This window comes from Polistes dominula, unplaced genomic scaffold (genome assembly GCF_049000335.1).
Source record: "Polistes dominula isolate Pdom_NZ unplaced genomic scaffold, Pdom_raw_medaka contig_73, whole genome shotgun sequence".
Classification (NCBI taxonomy): domain Eukaryota; kingdom Metazoa; phylum Arthropoda; class Insecta; order Hymenoptera; family Vespidae; genus Polistes; species Polistes dominula.
In genome coordinates this window covers 7,238,023-7,256,996 of record NW_028300951.1, presented here as the reverse complement: position 1 = coordinate 7,256,996, position 18,974 = coordinate 7,238,023, and the positions used below count along the sequence as shown (strand labels likewise).

Here is an 18,974-nt window from a genome sequence, read left to right as displayed (position 1 = left end):
ATGGAATAAAAGGATTGAGAGGGTTTGAAACCTTTGAAAGGTTATCGCAATGATGGCACGCGTCGTTAGGAATTCGTGTCTAATGAAAAAGAGAGTAGAAATTAGAGGGGGTAGTAGAAAGATGGAGGGGGAGGGAGGTAGGGGTTGAAAGATAGAAAGAGAAAGAAAAAAAGAAAGAAAAAAAAAAGAAGATGGATAAAGAATGAACTATCCGCGGGTCCCAGTGTCAACCTAAACCCATCAAAATGTAATAATATTTATATTAGGGCGCAGCTAAGAGGGTAGGGACGTTTATACATGGGGAGCGAATGGTTGGGGGGTGTCCCTTTCGACTGGGTGTCCTGGAAACTCCCTAGTACACAATACACGACAATACTACTCTGTCTGTCTGTCTGTCTCTCTCTCTCTCTCTCTCTCTCTCTCTCTATTTCTATTTTTATTCTATATGTATATGTATGTGCATATTTCTATCTCACTCTTACTTTCTTTTATATTACGATATCGATCCTTAACATGCAATCAGATCGAAAGTTTTGATAGGCTAACGTTATTCTTTTTATCTGGATGATTAACAACCATTTCTAGGACACTCTTGACATTCTCATTACTGTACTTGACAATACAAAGTATTCTAATATAATTGTCGATTTTAGATCAAAGTATTTTATTCAAATATTGATTTTGATACCTGTATAAAGAAAATATTTATATTATATTTGTCTAGAATGATTAATAATATTTTTAATTATGTTGTTGTTAAAATTAAAATTTGAAAAAAAAAGAGAAAAATGTGAAATACAAATAATATTGATAAGAGAGGTAAGAAATATTATCTAATATTATTCAAAGAAATATTAAATTAAATATTACAACTATTTTTCTCTAATTATATATATATATATATAAGAAATTATGTGAATTTTTAATCAAACTTTCAAGGGTATTATAAAGAGAAAATTAGTTTTTTAATAAACGTAATAAACGATAAACCTTACAAAAGATTTCATCAAACCTGTTTATTTATTTTTTTTTTTTTTAATCTAAAATCGACGCAAGAGAATAAGATCTAAAAATATCTAGTATATCTGCTATCTTACGCAGTAAAAGTGGCGTTAATCCGAAAATCCGATTATACGGCTCATCGATCTTTAACAACAGCGAGAAGTCTACACACACCCCATAGTTCAATTAATGTGTTTTTCTTCTTGCCTACCTATCAAGTGTATACCCTTCGTCTTGCTAGCCTTTTTTTTCATGTATTCTTCACTATACTCGCACAACCCCTCTATAACCTTTTTTTTTCTTTCTTCTTTTTTTATCCCAATGACAAATTCTACTCGACTTCTAAAATTTAATTCTCAAGAAAATGTTAATTTAATTCTTGAATTTCGTGTTCGTTGTAATTTTCTTCTATGATGAAGTTCATTAAAGTGGAAGAATGAAGAAGACAAATTAATCTCATAGAATATTAATTTTATAAACTTTAATCAATTCTGTTAAATTCAACTGGACATTTAAATTCTAATTCTAAAAAATGTTGATCTAATTTCTGAATTATTTTCTACTTTAATCTTTTATCTATTGTACTACCAAGTACAATAAACTTAATTTAATTTTGTCAAATACAACTGAACAATTAATAAAAATTCAAATATTCTTCAAAACTGTTAATTCAATTCCTACAATTCGTACAGGTATTTTAATCTTTGATCTTGTTGACGATGTTAGCGAAAATTGGAAAAAATGAAGAGAAATAAAGGTGTCATCACATGAAGTGTGAATTCTGTCAAATCTGTCGATTCGAATTAACGTGGAAAAAGTAAATTAGGCTATTTTGGTAGAAAGAAAAGGGAATGTCGTCAATTAATCGTGCCTGGCCAATTTCGAAGGGTCGAAATCAGCCAGCCAGCCAGCCAGCCAGCCAGCTGACTGATAAGGAATACGAAAAGGGAGAAATAGGAATAGGAAGTTGAGAAAGAGTGAGAAGAAGGGCAAGGAAAAGGGCAAGGAGTTAGGATCTAATCGAGTTGTGTAAGCTTCTTCTTGGACCACCTCCGGCGTGATGTCGTACCTTTGCAATGTCCGGCATCTTGTGAATCTGATTTGTCGGCTCGTTTAATCTTCACACCGGACTATTTTATCTCCTTCCTCTTCCCCCCACCCCATTAAATTCTTATCTCATAAAAAGACTTAAATTATCTAACAATGATCTAAGAAAATAATCTTTCAAACTAAGAGATGAAATTCTTTTTAAACTTTTAATTAACTTCTCATTTTTGAATGGAAAATTTAAAAACAATAAAAGAATTATTTATTTGACTACAAATTGAGAATACATATTTTTAAAATGTTATATTTAAAAAAAAAAAAAAATAGATTCAACGATGATCTAAGAAAGTGAACATTTAAACCGTTTGAACATGAGAATTAAATTGTTACCATTAAATGTAAAATAAGAAAGGAATTAAATATAGGTGCAAATAAAATCTGATAAATGAATGAAAAAAAAAATACAAATTTAGAAAATACGTAAAAATAATTTTAATTACATTATCCTAAACTTTTTTGTCATTAATTATCAAGTTAACGTAAAAATAAAACAAAATAACAAAACAATAAAAATCAACACACGAATAACAATAAAATTAATAAATAAAATATAATATAAAATATAATATAATCAATAAATAAAAATAAAGACAAATAGTAAAAGAAATAAAATAAACGTATCGATCATTTATCAAGGAAATATATTTTCCAACGACCAAAAATTTCAATACGGTAATCGACCAAAAAAAAAGTATTTTACACCCTTATCGTATTTTCCGCTTAATAGTTATCAATCCCTTTATGAAAGAGTATACCTTCGCATGTATGTCCTTTAGGATATATCGATTTATCGAAGAAAGATAGATTTGAAATGTTGAAAGGTATAAAATTATATATATACATACACGTATATAAACATCGATAATGTTCGTTCGTCTATCGCATGATTTATCGAATAAGAGTTTATCGGTACATATATGTATACAAATGTATGTGTATATGTGTGTTCTGAAAACGGTGGCTCGACTTGGCGTGACAAATTGTCGCAACACAAGAAGGGTGAGCAAGGCCTAGAAACGGGTTCCTTTCCACGCCTACATCTGTTTTCGCGTTAATACCTTGTATAACTCTTATGGCCTAGAGATACGAAGAGAAAAAAGGGGAGTTGGAAAAAGAGGGGTAGGTGAAGGAAGAGAGAGAAGAAAGACCACACTTTTGTGTCCATACTGCATGGGTATGGGTGAGAAAGAAATAAGGGATCGTATGATGATAGCAAAAATGTGACAGTGGGTGTTCAACGTAAATAATAAGAATAAGAAAAAGGAATGGTATATATGTCTATAACGAATTTGTTTAGGATCTATTGTTTGTCGTGTATATACTATAATGAAAAATAATTAATTAAATAGATAGAATAAGTAAATAAAAAATAAAATAGATAGAATTGATTTTTAAACCTGACATTCAGTGCATTTATATTTAAACAATTATTTAATAATCTAATATCTAACTTGTATTACGTAATTAAGTACAACACGCACATAATCTTGAAATAAATTTGATAAAATAAAAATAAAAACACTGAAATATACAACTATTAATGCAGTAGTACTTACATTACAATATTTCCTTGTGTAAATCCTTAAATCGCAAGTAATGTTAGCCTAGATCTCACACCACGAGGAGATTGTTACATTCGATAATCCACCAAAATTATTCAACTAAATCTTCTTATTAATAATCTTCAATAAATTAATAAGTTTACACTGTTACACACACACACACTACACCAAAAATAATTTAAACGATGTCTACACTTTCTTACTTATATAATCACGCCAATTATTTATACATCAATTATAAGACAAATAAAGCGATAACGTTGAAACGATTAAAAATAAGAAAAGATATCGTCCGATAACGAAAGCACGCGTTTCTTTAATTATCAAATTATTTTTCTGAATGTTTTATAATTAAACTTATACGATGCGTAATATATTAAACGATTTTCAAAAGTGTTCACACTACGAAGTCTCCTTTAGAACTGATAACACGGATGTTTTGTTTATCCTTGAAAAACTAAGAACATTAGACGACTGTTTACGTTCTTGAGTTTGGTCGAAGATACGTTAATAAAATTCTTATTCCAATGTTTACGTTCTTGCTTAAGATGTTTTTATTTTCTTTCTCTCTCTTTCTCTCGCTCTCTCTCTCTCATACACATACTAACTCACTCTTTTTATTTACTACATACTTCTTTACATTTGTACGTACAATAAAAACCAATATTACGTATAAAAAATTACGCTGTTTTCTTGCCAGTAATTCGAACGTGTTTTGTATTTAACTGAACTAGAAAGAAAATTTTTAGGAAGGCTAAAAAGAAAATATATCCCTGTATTATATTTTTATTGGTATATATATATATATATATATTTTATTTAAATATATATATATATATATATACGCACAATTTATTTTAATATAATCTTCATAAATATTTTTCTTCTTGAATACATTTTCAAAGAATTAAAATATTTCAAACGATGATCTGTGTACGAATTATTTATTCATGCATAATTATACTCGTTATTAAATATTTGTATATATATACCAATAAAAATATTTTATAAATTTTAATAATAATATAATATTCTTTAATAATAACATATTTATAAATTTATTATATTTTATTAATAATAATATAGTTTATAAATTTAATAATTTAAAATTTTGTAGAAATATATATATATATAGTATAATAAGAATAAAGAGACTAAAGATGTAGACGTATAAGTATCATCTTGAATTCACGTGCTCTATCTGTCTTTGGTCGGACTTAGAGTACAGAATAGCCACCCTCTAACAATCAAAAGGGTGAGAAGGGCCCAGAAGGGTATAGAAGACGACGGTAGAGGGATGAATAAGAGGAATAGAAGAAGAGTGTAGTCCTACGGTGGTGACGATGACTATACCACTGTGGTCGTGTATAGTGGTCGAGTTTGAGAAGAAAAGAGAAGATGAGGAAAGGGATGTAAGGGAAGAGGGGGGGAAGGGAGGAGGGGAGGCATGGTTGGAGAAAAGGGCTGGTGAGTAGGAGAGCTTGTAACAAACGTGGATCGTGTAAGGGGTCGAAAAGATAAAATGAGATCGTGTCTTTGGGCTAGCATGGCTAGGGTGAAAGACAGAGGAGAAAAGAAATTGGTACATCGTCTTGGAAAAATGAGCCGGTGAAACGACGAAATCGTCCCTCCAAACGACACACACACATATATGTGTATATATATATGCTTCGTCATTCTTTTCTTGTTTTTTTTTCTATCTCTCAGGTATATTCTTTTTGTTATCATCTTTTGTAGACGAAGTATAAAAAAATTTGTGAGTTAATAAGACGAGTACCTTGTATCAATCAATGTGGCATAATATACTCGTATATAGTAATTCGTTTATTAAATTATTTATTAATTTATGCAATTTTATATATTTCACTTCAATCGTAATTTGATTTTTTTTTTAAAAGAATAAGATGAATTTTGGTAGTATTAATTTGTTTATAATAAATTATCTATAACAAATTGTTAATAATTTGTTGAATAAGTTGAGAAAATTATGTGATTGAAAATAATGTTTAGCTCAGGTTTTTACGATTTTTAGTATTGGAGATATTTCCATATAAATAAAAGTCCCGTATTGTTAATTTGATAAACAAACACATGTATAAATTATATATTAACTATATTAATTATTTAGTTATTTATACCATTTTATAAATCAAACATATAATTTGAATTTAATTTTTGACCAAAATAAAATGAATTAGGTTAGTGCATATATTTTTATATTAAATTGTTTATACAAAATTGTTAGTTAATTATTAACAATATGTTAAGTAAATAGAATAAAGTTTACCTTTTAAAATGATGTATGAATCAATTTTCTAGGATTTTTAGTTCCTGAGATATTTCTATGTAAATGGAACGTGTTTACGTTGATCCACTGACCTACATAATTTCATTCATAATTGGTCAATGGCCTATATAAATTCCAAAAATTTACTCACAATTACTACTACTACTACTACTACTACTACTACTACTATTACTACGATCAGTTTTCTTTACGAATGATAAATGTAAATAAATTTAAATGAATATCTTCTGAAGGAAAAATTGTAGAGACATGAAACCAACATGCACCAACAGAAAATTACCCTTTATTTATTTTAACGTAAAAACAATATTGTTATAATAAAAACGATATTGTTAATAATTTTTAAAATTGAAAAAAAAAGAATTTTTATAATAACTATCCTAAATTAAAATCATTAAAACTATAAATTATCATTTTATATAAATATTACACGATTTATTTATTTATAAATATGAATATGAAAAAAAAATTGTATTCGTTATTTTTTTGAATAAATAATTTAAACTTTAAACGTAAGATTTGAAAAATAGGTCAGAGGTGAAAACTCATAGGAGTTATCGTATTTTCAACGTTTCGTGAAAATAATCGAGCGTTAACAAACTCGTTCAATGTTTACACTCAAACACACACACCCACACATCATTATAATAAAAATATATGAACGTTGTTGGTAAGTGAAAAGGTAAAGAAATCCTAGATATTGCGAACGTTGCAAAGGTTGGGATAGACTGCACCCTTCAAGGAGTAGTAAAGGGATGCAAAAGGTACGCACGCAAAAGGAAATAGCAAAAAGAAAAAGAAAGAAAGAATTGTTCAGACAAAGGCTAACGTTCGAGTGCTTGCTCGTGGCATTGTTGCCCTTTACCATTCGTAACGCCCTCCACCTTCACCCCCTCATCTTCTAAACCTTCCCTGCCACCCCCTATACTTTTCTTTCTCTACTCACACTCATAGAGCAAAAAAGGGTTGACGACTCTCGAAGGTACAGGAAACGCTTTAACCCGCGAACCGGAAGTGCGCTCGTTTGACGCTTCCTGAACGATTTGCGTCTAAGTAATTTATCGTTGTTTTCCATGCTTGAGTTCATTCTTATGAGAATAATAAACGAACCATGATAAATTATTATTAACAAAATACTCGGTTAATTACGCTAACTTATTATTATTATTATTATTATTATTATTATTATTATTATTATTATTATTATTATTATTATTATTATTATTATTATTATTATTATTATTATTATTATTATGAGAAATAAATCTTATTAGCATAATCACAGTGATGAATACTAGGAAAACTACTCGGAAAATTACTCTTCTTTATTATTATTATTATTATTATTATTATTATTATTATTATTATTATTATTATTATTATTATTATTATTATTATTATTATTATTATTATTATTAATTATTATTATTATTAATATTATTATTATTAATATTATTATTATAAGGAATGATTCTTGTTAGTGTAGCAAAAGTGATCTCTTCATATTTTAATAATACAATATTAATAGAAGTATAAATATTTACAGGAATTTGCTTTCTTTTAATGAATTAGTTCGAATTATTGTTATTATTATTATTATTATTATTATTATTATTATTATTATTATTATTATAAAGAATAAATTTAATTAGCATGGTAAAAATGATGTTTTAATATTTTAATATTACAGAATATAATATAAATAAAAATATATTGAAATAAATGTTAAATAAAATTGATTAATTTAATAAATGAAAAAATGTAAGATCAAATAATAATATATTTAAAATAAATTTTATTTATTTGTTTAAATAATAAGTGTCGAAAAAATGTTTTATAAGATAAAAAAAAAAACAAGTATTTTTTTCTTGATCATTTAAATATCTAAAAGATTTAAACATGATCGTAGGATACGCCCAAGAAGTTTCAAAGTTTTCCCTTCTTATGAATAACGTAAGACGATTCGCCAAACACATAGAACAACAAAGTCGTATCAAACACCATCATCTGGGAGTATGGTTATTTTTATATTATCTTTCTCTATCTTGCAATGAAACATCCCTCCCTCCGATCCCCAATAACACCTCTCTATCTCTTCCATTCTTAACCTCACCCTCTTAAACTACCCACTCCTTTTTTGCCTTTCTCTCAACTACCACGAAGATGATGAGGTTTACTATGGGGCACCATGTTGCGTTACGGCTATCAGCCTGGTCATAAAATGGTATTAGCGTTTCCCCCATATGCTTGCGAAATATCCACACTTAAAGAATTTAGTCGAGCATAAAGGAACAGAAAAAAAAGAAAAAAGAAGGAAAAATACGCAAGAAATGTTCTCTTTTGAAAACATTTTTTTTCATAACGTCATGTTTTTTGTTTATTTTATAGAGAAAAAAAATACAAATAAAGTAAAATAAATTCTTAAACTGAAAGATAATTAAACAAATTTATTATAGGACATCAAATTCGTTATTTCACTTTTAATAATTAATAAATTAATAAATTATTATTAAATAAATATTAAAAAATATATATATTTGAAATAATATTTAAAAAAAATAAATATTATTTCCGATCATCTTGTATTAACAAAAATTGCAATCACAAACTTAATACACTTACCTTCATCTCTTTAAAAAATTAAATGCGTTTTTCCTTTAGGTACAAAAGATTAGAAGAAGAAAAAGAAAAAGGAAAAAAAAATTATTATAAGAAATAAGGAAGGCAAAGGGCCTTTTTTATCGGGCGTAAAGAAGAAAAAAAAAGAGACAAAAAAGGAGAAAAGGGAAAGGTAAAGAAAAAAAAGGGGAAAGAAAACCGCGGACGTGATCGCGCAAAGTCGAATAAAGGAGCAAAGCTTGCTTGGTACGCCCCTTTCCATTTTCTTTTTGCCTTGAGGCACCCTCTCTCAAACACACGAACATTGCTTAGAGCCCTATAGGGCAATACTCCCGAAGTACAAGAGAGAGTGGTAGAACCTTGGCCGCAGTAACGACGCGTCGTCAGTTAATCAAGCCATTTCGTTCCTACGGGATTCGAAATGAGGATTTTCTACGAACGACCATCGAACCTTTTTCTTCTTCTTTCTCTTCTTCTTTTTCTTCGTCTTCTATTACTTCTTCCTTTTTCTTTCTACGTTTCTTTCGCCCTTTTTTTCGCCCCTTTCTTTCATTCTTCTTCCCTTACAACCGTACGAATCTGCTTGAACGTACGAATTCTTCCAGAAAAGGATTTTTATCTTTTTAAAAGCGTTCAAATGGATTACGTCATTATATCATTTAAAAAAATGCTCTTTTATCTTTTTAACGCTAAACGTAACACGATGCTGATCAAATGAATTGCATTGTGTAATTTGTAATGATGCGATAATTTGTAAGAATCCTATAATTTGTGAAAACGGATAAAATGTATTTACAATATTAATTTCTGAATAAAATAAGGTATATTGTTTAATATCCGATTGGTTGGAATATGAAATAAATTATAAATAATATATTAAAAATATTAAGTTAAAATTAATTAAATAAATGAATATAAGGATTTAACCACAATCCATAGATTATAAATTTATTGAAGACACAACTTAAAAAATATTAAAATCTTATTGAAAAGATCAAAAAGTAATTGATCTCGTTTCACCGCGTTAAACTTATTTTAAATTAGATTACGAAGTTACAAATTGGCTAATAGATCGTTCAAAAAACTTTTGCACATTTTTCTTGATTATCTTTTTTATTTTTTCATTTAATAATACTACGTGAATAAAAAATAAGGATAAAAAACTTAAATGAATGAATGAATGAATGAATTGAACTAAATTTTATATTTTGATTTTATTCTCTTCCATTAATCTCATAAAACAAATTCATTCGTTCCAATGAATTTATATCGATGATCAAAACGTATGTTTGTATGCGTGTAAGAAAGAATGAGAATGAGAGAACTAGAAAAGGAAGATTAGCCCTTCTCTATTCAAGTCTCGCTCGAATGATTCCACTCGACATAGAATAAGAGTTTAGAAAGTACTGATTTCGTAATTAAGACTGCGGGCTTGTTGTTAGAGAATCTCGACTCGCGAAACGATATTGCACGTAATCGTCGTTAGACCGCATCATATGCAGCATAATCAATTATTTCGCATGGTTTCTTATTGCATGTTGGCCTCGCAACGTCAATATTAAATACCATGTTTTCCCTAATTAAAACAATTGCAAAGTTATGCGAACCGCGAGCAACCTTGTATTTAATGAGTAAATTCAAAGAGGTATAATTTTTCTATTTTCTTTTTCTTTTTCTTTTTTTTTGTACATTATCCAACTTGTTGAACAAGTTGGAACAGTTTGATTCTATTAAAAAGGAAAATTCGAAGAATGGTCAATAATAATAGACGGAATGTCGGAAAGATGTCTCCGTTAGGTTCCATTGTCATTGAAATTCTTTGGGTAATCTCCCTGAGGTAGGAAGGAAGGGCTCCTCTATCATTTCCGGGAGAAACGGGAGAGGGATCAGAGGGGTGAAGTAGGAGTACAGAGGGCTACGACCCCTGTAATCCTACGACTGAAAGCCTCGTTTAATATTTATGATTTATTTCGCTTTAATTCGACGCGCAAACGAGAGAAAGGACACGCATCTGTATTCAGTACATAAATACATACACACAAACACACACACAAGCACATAATCCATTTTCGCAACGTTTGATATGTGTGTATATACGACACGTTGGTAATTCTAAAGATGTCATGGTTTTATCAAAACAAATGTTTTTTTTTATTATTATTCATTTTTATTTTTATACGACATAACGAGTAAATCATGAATATTCATCAATATTACTTAATATTAAATAAATAAAAATTTCTAACTTAATAATAATATTATTTTTTCTCGAATTATAATAAAACTTTAATAAATTGATAAATACTAATAAAACATATATACCTATATATGTAAATAATAAATGAATGTTAGAAATAAAGTAAACAAATTGTTCGTTAATAACAAATGAAATAACAATGTAACTTCATTTACATTGTCTTATCGTAGCCAGGGTTCGGTAACAATGACCGATAGAGATACCTTCACCCTCGGAATTCCTGACAAAGACTAGGGGACAGAATTACCCCTTCCTATATTAACTTACGTAATTGAGATTTATTAATTCGGAGGTTGGTTAGTGGCCACGCAACGAGCCTGTTCCAGAGATGTATTGTAACGTTATTATTCCTAACACATAAACGTTTTTATACTTACTAGCACACACATACAAGTACATACATTTATTCATCCTATTCAACAATATTCATATTTTATCCGTTATGTCATGACTTACAATTTTTCTTTCCCCCACCTTGCTCCTATTTTTAATATTTACCATTATAGGTCTTAATATTTATCTTTATAAAGTCATTTCTCTTGGACAGCATTTCACGCGTGCTTGATTTAAAACTGATCAATTATATTTATTACAGAATATAATAAATTTAACAAAATATATTTTATAATTTCATTATGAATATTTTAGAAACTGCACACTGCTATAGTGGATCATTGTGAATATTATTTTTAACAATATACCACTCCGTAGTAATTTTCGTGAATATTATTTTGAATAGTATGCCACTATAGTGGATTTTATTTTAAATGATACGACACTACAATGGCTTTCATGAATATTATTTTTAAAAGTACACCACTGTAATAGATCTTGATAATATTTTGAATAGTACGCCACTTAAATGGCATTCAATCGTTAAAATATAATTATTGAAAATAATAATCAAACACGTAAATCGTTTATATATATATATATATATATATATATAAGATGAAATCCTGTAAAGCAAAGGGGGATTAAATTGTTCCTTAATATTGGACAAAATTTGGTGCTTTCGGCAGACGTCGTTAATATCAAAGAGACAAAACGATCCGTCATCAAGCCGTTTAATGAAAGTCTCACCCATAACTTAGTTGGTTTAAGACGCGAACGGTTAGATAAAGTGAGAAGGATAGAAGATAACGATCGAGAGGGTGTCAGAAAGAAAGAGATAGAGAGAAAGAAAGAGATAGGGATAGTTGTAGAAGTCGAAGATGGAAGTTTAACACTTAATCCAGCAATATGAAACTCCCCTGTGGCCTGTCGTAACCTTACTTCTTCTTATACGCCTACTCGTATTATGCTTTACGATCTTAGGACATTTAACTTCTTTTCTTTTAAGTTAAAAGTTCGAAGAATATAAAATAACATTTCAATTTTTTTTCCATCAATTCTTCCCATCTAAAAAGTAAATGATTGAAATTTATATATATATAGAGAATATATATTATATTATTATGAGTATGCTTAAAAATATTATTTTAATTTATTCCAAAGCTTATAAGAACAAAAATAAATGATTGAAATTTATATATATATATTACGAGTATATGATTAAAAAAAATAAATATTATATATAATTAATGTTTCCTCATATATTTTGCGCAATTTCATTTGATTTACCAACAACGTGAAAGATTTTGCAATGAAATTCATAAATTTTTTTCCCATACCTCGAAATCGTTGACCCCCATTATGTGAGTCGTTGGTTAACGAAAGAATTTAAATGTTAGTATCTTGTAGCTAGTTATCATATTTTTATATCTTCCATGATGTTTCAACGTTCTCTATTATCTGCATACCAACCAAAAAAAAGGAATTTAAATTTAATATGACAACAATTATCAATTTATTTAAGAATAAAATAAAAAATAAAAATAAAAAAAAACAAAATCTTAAAATAATATGAAAGATATTGCAAATTATATCGTCGTGGTATACTATCCTTATTTTACATTATCTGCATGCAGAGAAAAAAAAATAAAAGGAATAGAAATTTAATATTGAAAGAAATTATTAATATAGCTGAAAATAATAAAATAAAAAAGAAAAGTAGAAAAATTTAAACAATATGAAAGAAATATTATAAATTATTTTCATCCTGATATATTATTATATATATATTGCATTATTTTAATGCAATTTTCTCTTAAGTTATTTATCTTCTTATTCTTATTATAGTATACAATAATACTTCTTGTTCGTTTGTGTTTTTTTTGTTTACTTTTTACAGAGGGATGGCGAGAGTCGGTGTTGGGGGCCCCGCGTCGTTTATTGGTGACTCTCGGTAGTCTCTCTAGGGACAGCTCGTCTAGTCCAGCCACGGTAAGTCGTCTCACTTTGTTTCTTTATCCCTTATCCCTTATATCCCTTATCGATCAATCGTTCATACTTCCTCGCGTCTGTCTCTTTTTTCTATCCCGTTTCTTTTTTTCCAATTCTTCGAATAAAATAAAAAAGCAACGTGGATATACAATAATAACAAAAATAAAAATTAACATTAATGTATAAATAATATATAATAACAACGTATAAATAATTTAATAATAATAATAATAATAATAATAGTGATAACATTCTATTGTCAGAGATAATTGATAATAATTACGAACAATGTCAATATCAATTATCAAATATACCTGATTAAAGTATTATTATTAATATTATTATTGTGTTATTATAAATATTAATTACTTATGACGCTTTTCATAATAATAATAATAATAATAATAATAATAATAATAATAATAATAATAATAATAACGTTATACAATATTTCATTTCAGTCATAATTAACGATTACGATTTGTCTATATTATCATTATAATACGTGGATATAATATTTCCTATACGCATACATTGAATTGAATGATTAACGAAATGTTTACCTAGAACTCTCATGCATTCATTAAAAATATGTTCCTAGACTCGTGCATTAATTAAATATTTTTTTATATTCATATTAGGTCATTAAAAATGAAATGTGAAATGTCTAATTTTAAACTAAAAATATTAAGAATAATCCGATGTTTCATACTTATTGACCTAATACATTGACTCAATTCTTCATAAACACCTTAAACATTTATTCTATAATTATTTAATCGTAATATGATTGTCTACATAGTATTAAGCTCAAAACATCAACCAATCGTTGTTTAGTAAGCTCAAAATATTTCAACTCTGCTCGTGATAGGCTTAGAACTTTTCAACCATATACTGGTAGTAAGTTCAAAACTTTTCAACCCTGCTTATGATAGGCTCAGAACTTTTCAACCATGCTCATATTAAGTTTAAAACCTTTCAACTCATCATCGTATTATTAGTTTCCGAATTTTTCAACCCAACGAAAGTTTTGTTTTCAAGTAACGTGAAACGAATTAATATGCAAGAATGTTTGTGAAACTTCTTCTTTAATTTTCTTGAAAATTGTTGAATATTGAGTGGTAGTGTCCGCATAGTGTATGACCTCCTTTAACTGTATAAAGTTAAAAAGAAAAAAAGAAAAAAAATCGGTTTCTCGTAAACTTGGTTCTCTTATTTTTAGTGCATATACTTTTTGTGTATTATTTTTGGTTTCAGTTAAATTTTTTTTTGTCGAAGGTTTTGCTTGTAAATGTAAATCGGCCGCCCATCGTGGTCGCACCCTTGAATTCGCCTAAAGGAAATGTGCGTATGCGTTTGTGCGTGCGTGCGTTCGTGCGTGTGTGCGTGCGTGCGTGCGTGCGTGTGTGCGTGTGCGTGTGCGTGTGTGTGTGTGTGTGTGTGTGTGTATGTGTGTGTGTGTGTGTGTGTGAGGAGGAGGAGATAGAAAAAGCTGTAGAAAATCCGCCTTCAGGCGATATATGTAAATGACACGTAGTCAGCGTTGGATAAAATCTCGTTACCAAAGCGACAGTGATGCGAGCCAAAGAAGATAAAAGCAAGCAAGCAAGTTAACAATACTGAAAATGTAAAGATAGAAAAAAAATAGAGAAAGACAAAGATAGGTAAAAAGAAATTTTTAACTAGATACACGAAAATATCACAGCGTGGAAATAATAAGATTTTTTACTTTGTAAAAAAAAAATATATTCAAATATCGAATAATACAAAAAAGAAAAAAAAATGAAAAATAAATATAATATAAATATTTGTATAATTTTTTTTACAAATAATTATATAAATATTTTATAAGATCTGTTTTACTTTGTAAAAAAAAAAAATATTCAAATTATTCGAGTAATAACAGAAATAAAAAAAATGAATATTTCTATAATTTCTTTATAAATAATTATATAAATATTTTATAAGATCTCTTTTACTTTGTATAAAAAAAAAAAATATTCAAATAAATCGAGTAATAAGAAAATAAAAAAAAAGAAGAAAAGTAAAATAAATAATTTATTAAACTATTATAATATAATACAGGATTTTTTCAAACTAATAAGATCTTTCACTTTGAAAAAAATAAATATTCAAATAAATCGTGTAATACAAAAAAGAAAAAAGAAAATGAATAATTGTTTAAACTATTATAATATAATACATGATTTTCTAAAACTACAAAATTTGCAATACTAAAAATCTATTGGTTGCAGAAATAGTAGCTAAACAAAAAGAAAATTCTCGTACGTGTCAACTTGAAATTTTTATTCGTAGTAATTTCCAAGTTCTATAGAATAAAGTTAACGTATCCATTTTCATTTCTCGATAAGGATGCATTATAACTTTTACAAAATTTGATCTAAAAAAAAAAAAAAAAAGTAGGGCGAGAGGAAACAAAAAGAAATTATGGTGATAAATTCTCTTGGGATAAGTTCGTAAGTTTCGTAGTCTTCCTGCGAATGATGGAAAAGCGTAGAGATCTGTCAGGAAAAAAGTATTTCTCATCCCGTATAAAAAAAAAAAAAAAAAAAAAAAATAAAGGAAGAAGCTAAAAGTTAACCGGAAACACAAGTGATGATCCTTTCCCAAAACTTTAGCAAACGAGAATGAAGAAACCCGCAAAACTTTCTACTAAACTGAAATATATAGGAACATTACTAACTCAACTTTAATACTACGAATACGTTTATTAACTTCTTCGTAGATTTCTACTTTCAGTATTTCATACTCTTTCTACATTAATTAACATTATCGTAGATTCATTTGTTAATAAACAATAAAAAAATATTATCATAGACAGACTCATACATTGACCAAGATTATCGTAGAAACGTCGAAAATGAAAATTCGATAATAATTCTAAATTGTATTAAAAATATCTAAAACATATTTTTGTACAAAAGAAAAAAAAACTTCCATCTTTAGTTTTATCAAATCTAGTTCAAGTTACTAACAAGAGGAATGCAAAAAAAAAAAAAACAGATAAACGTAAGATTATAAGTAAAGATTGTTCTTTAGTTGTATACGATAACGACACAGTTTTCTAAAAATACGTGAGAAGTATGAGAATTTAGCATACTCGATGGTAACTATTATCGAACGTGTATGATATATCGAAGATAAAAGAATCAACGATAAAAAAAAATAAAGACAATTATTTCTTAATAGTATTTGAACGAAAGTAAATACAATTTACTTGTAAGAAATTAATTAATAAAACAAAACTAATGTGCAAAAAATAAAAAGATTAATGAAAACGAATCTCGTGCATCGATTGCAAAAATAAGAAGAACAAAAAAAAATATATAATAAATAGTAATAATTAATTAACATACAAATGGTTAATACGACCAGGTAATCAGGTGTAAAATAAACGAGACATATATAAAAAAAAAAAAGAAAAGAAGAGTAAATTAACGGGCTTGTTAATGTGATAAAAAAGAAGCTCGTAAATCATATCACCATAAATGTCTTATAAATACATATAAGAAATATCTATGTGTGTATGTGTGTGTATGTGTTTGTATATACGCGTGTAAGAAGTAAAAGCGAAAAAGACGAAGTGTTGCAGACGTCCATAAGAAAATTGCTTCTTCGAATCGAGGGCGACTTGGAAGTCTCCTAAACGGAAGAAAGGAGTGTTATAGATGTGTATAATGGTAAAAAAAAAAGAAAGAAAGATAAAGATAAAGAGAGAGAGAGAAAAAAAGAGATAGAGATGTAAGTAAAGTGGATAAAAAAAAAAAAGGAGAAAGAGAAAGTACAGTTGATAGGGCGAAAGACGAACTCCGTCGTGGTGTTCACCGTGTCACTTCAGATATTGCTTTTATATTGGATTTTCGGTCTTATTTTAAGAACCTAGTGTAGAACCATCCAACGTGACGCCTTTGATTTTTTTCTTCTTTTTTCATCCTTCTTTCCTACTGCCTTTCTTTCTTTTTATTTTTTTTTTCTGAATTATTAGCCCTTTTGTACTTATCTTGCTTTGTCAATCATTCTGCTTTATCTAAATTGAAAAAAGATAATGTAATTATTAACGAAAAAAAAGTTATTTTAAATGATTATAACAGGTAATTATTATTTTTGCTTTATGTTTGTTCCATCAATCAATTTGTTAATTACTTTTTTTTTATCTAATTTGAAATAAAGAATAAATTACAGGGTGTTATTAAGTAGTAGAAGTAAAAGTACAAGAAGTAAAGAGTGTAAAAAAATAATGTAATTATTATCGAAAAAAAACAATAGCATAATAAATGATTATAAGAAATATTAAACAAAATTCAATTTTGTTCTATCGATCATTTTTATTTTGTTTACCTAATTTTAAAAAACGTTTGTTACCTAAACTAATTAGTTGTTACCTAAATTTAAAAAAAGAATGAAGAACAACGAAAACTGTAACTTAGAATACGTTGGTAGTTCTCATGGTATCGATCAGCAAATCAGGTGTACACACCACGCCCTGCTATCAATTAACGAACTTTCCTAAGTTACCCGTATCTGTCTAAAAAAGTAGTCAAAAAAGTTACTTCAAGGTGATAATCGATATTTTTATTTAAAATGTAACAAAAAACTTAATTTCAAGATTTGATGGCTTAAGTCATATAATTTTTGACAGCAAAAATTTTCTATCGAGATTATTGATCTAGTTAATCGATTAATTTTCTTTAATTTTTTCCCACGTATATAGAAATTGACTGAAATATTCCTACACCCATTCTTCAATTACCAATTTAAAATAATACGATATTTACATTTAATATGAAATTTTCTACATTTCATATATATGTAATATATTCGAATTATTAAACTGAAACACATTGCATTAAAAAGAGAATAATTAATTGTTTAAAATCGATAAAGAATACTATACGCGCGAATATTCGTTTAATCTGTCGTACATTGAAGTTAAAATTATTGAACCTTGTTAAAGTGTTAAACGTAGTATTTAACAGTTCATTGAATAATACTTAAATATATTTTCTAAAGATTACGTTACCTTTAAATATATCCCATCATAGATATAAGCACGTATACTAAGTTAAACTTTATATATACACACGCATATGGTATTATATACATCAATAGAAAATCGGCTTAGGTCAAAGGCGTTGAACGTGGTAAGCTGCGGCTTCGCTTATTCCACCTGGACAAGCTCATGGTATTCTAGCCCTTCCTATATCCCATTAAACGGAGCAACCACGATAGCCTAACTCTTCTCAAAGTGCTTGCTACTACTCGTATGTTGTTCTGATTGCTGCTGGATTGCTCCTTTTTTTTTCTTTTTCTTTCCTTTTTTTTTAACTGTTGCTTATTTCTATTACTATTATTTTTACTACTACTATTACTATTACACCTGTTACTATCTTAGCTTATTCTTTTCTTCATTCTTCTTTAACTTTAGTAGCTTAGGTTAGTGGAAAGGGTGCACCGTCACGAGCGGTCCATAAATAACGCGTTATCTCGAGTTCCGATAGCGAGCTAATTTATTTACGAATCGTTTCTGGCCCGGAGGGTTCCTTGCGGGCCAGGTTTTATGTATGAGTCACGTGCCATCTGCCATCCCGAACATTCGATCTATTATATACCTACAGGAAACACTATGTTTGCCCTCTCTTATTTATTATTTTCTATATCATTCCGAATTTCCTTTGATATTTACTTCCTTTCTTCTTTTTTTTCTTTCTTTTGTTCTCTCATATTTTCACTTTTACAACTAATTTATCTTTCTTAATTTCCCTTTCTTTTCTTG

At 28.0% G+C, this 18,974-nt stretch overlaps 1 protein-coding gene across 2 annotated transcripts in view; it reads left to right on the top strand.

The window, feature by feature from the left end:
- ChAT (Choline acetyltransferase) overlaps positions 1 to 18,974 on the top strand; it is a 72,160-nt gene that overhangs the window by 11,608 nt on the left and 41,578 nt on the right. The window contains exon 2 of one of the 2 annotated variants that reach the window (XM_015326070.2): positions 13,089 to 13,180. The gene's annotated coding sequence lies outside the window, so the exon portion shown is untranslated. Of the gene's footprint in view, positions 1 to 13,088; positions 13,181 to 18,974 lie in introns of those variants that run through there. The other variant, XM_089172070.1, reaches the window with a different exon arrangement.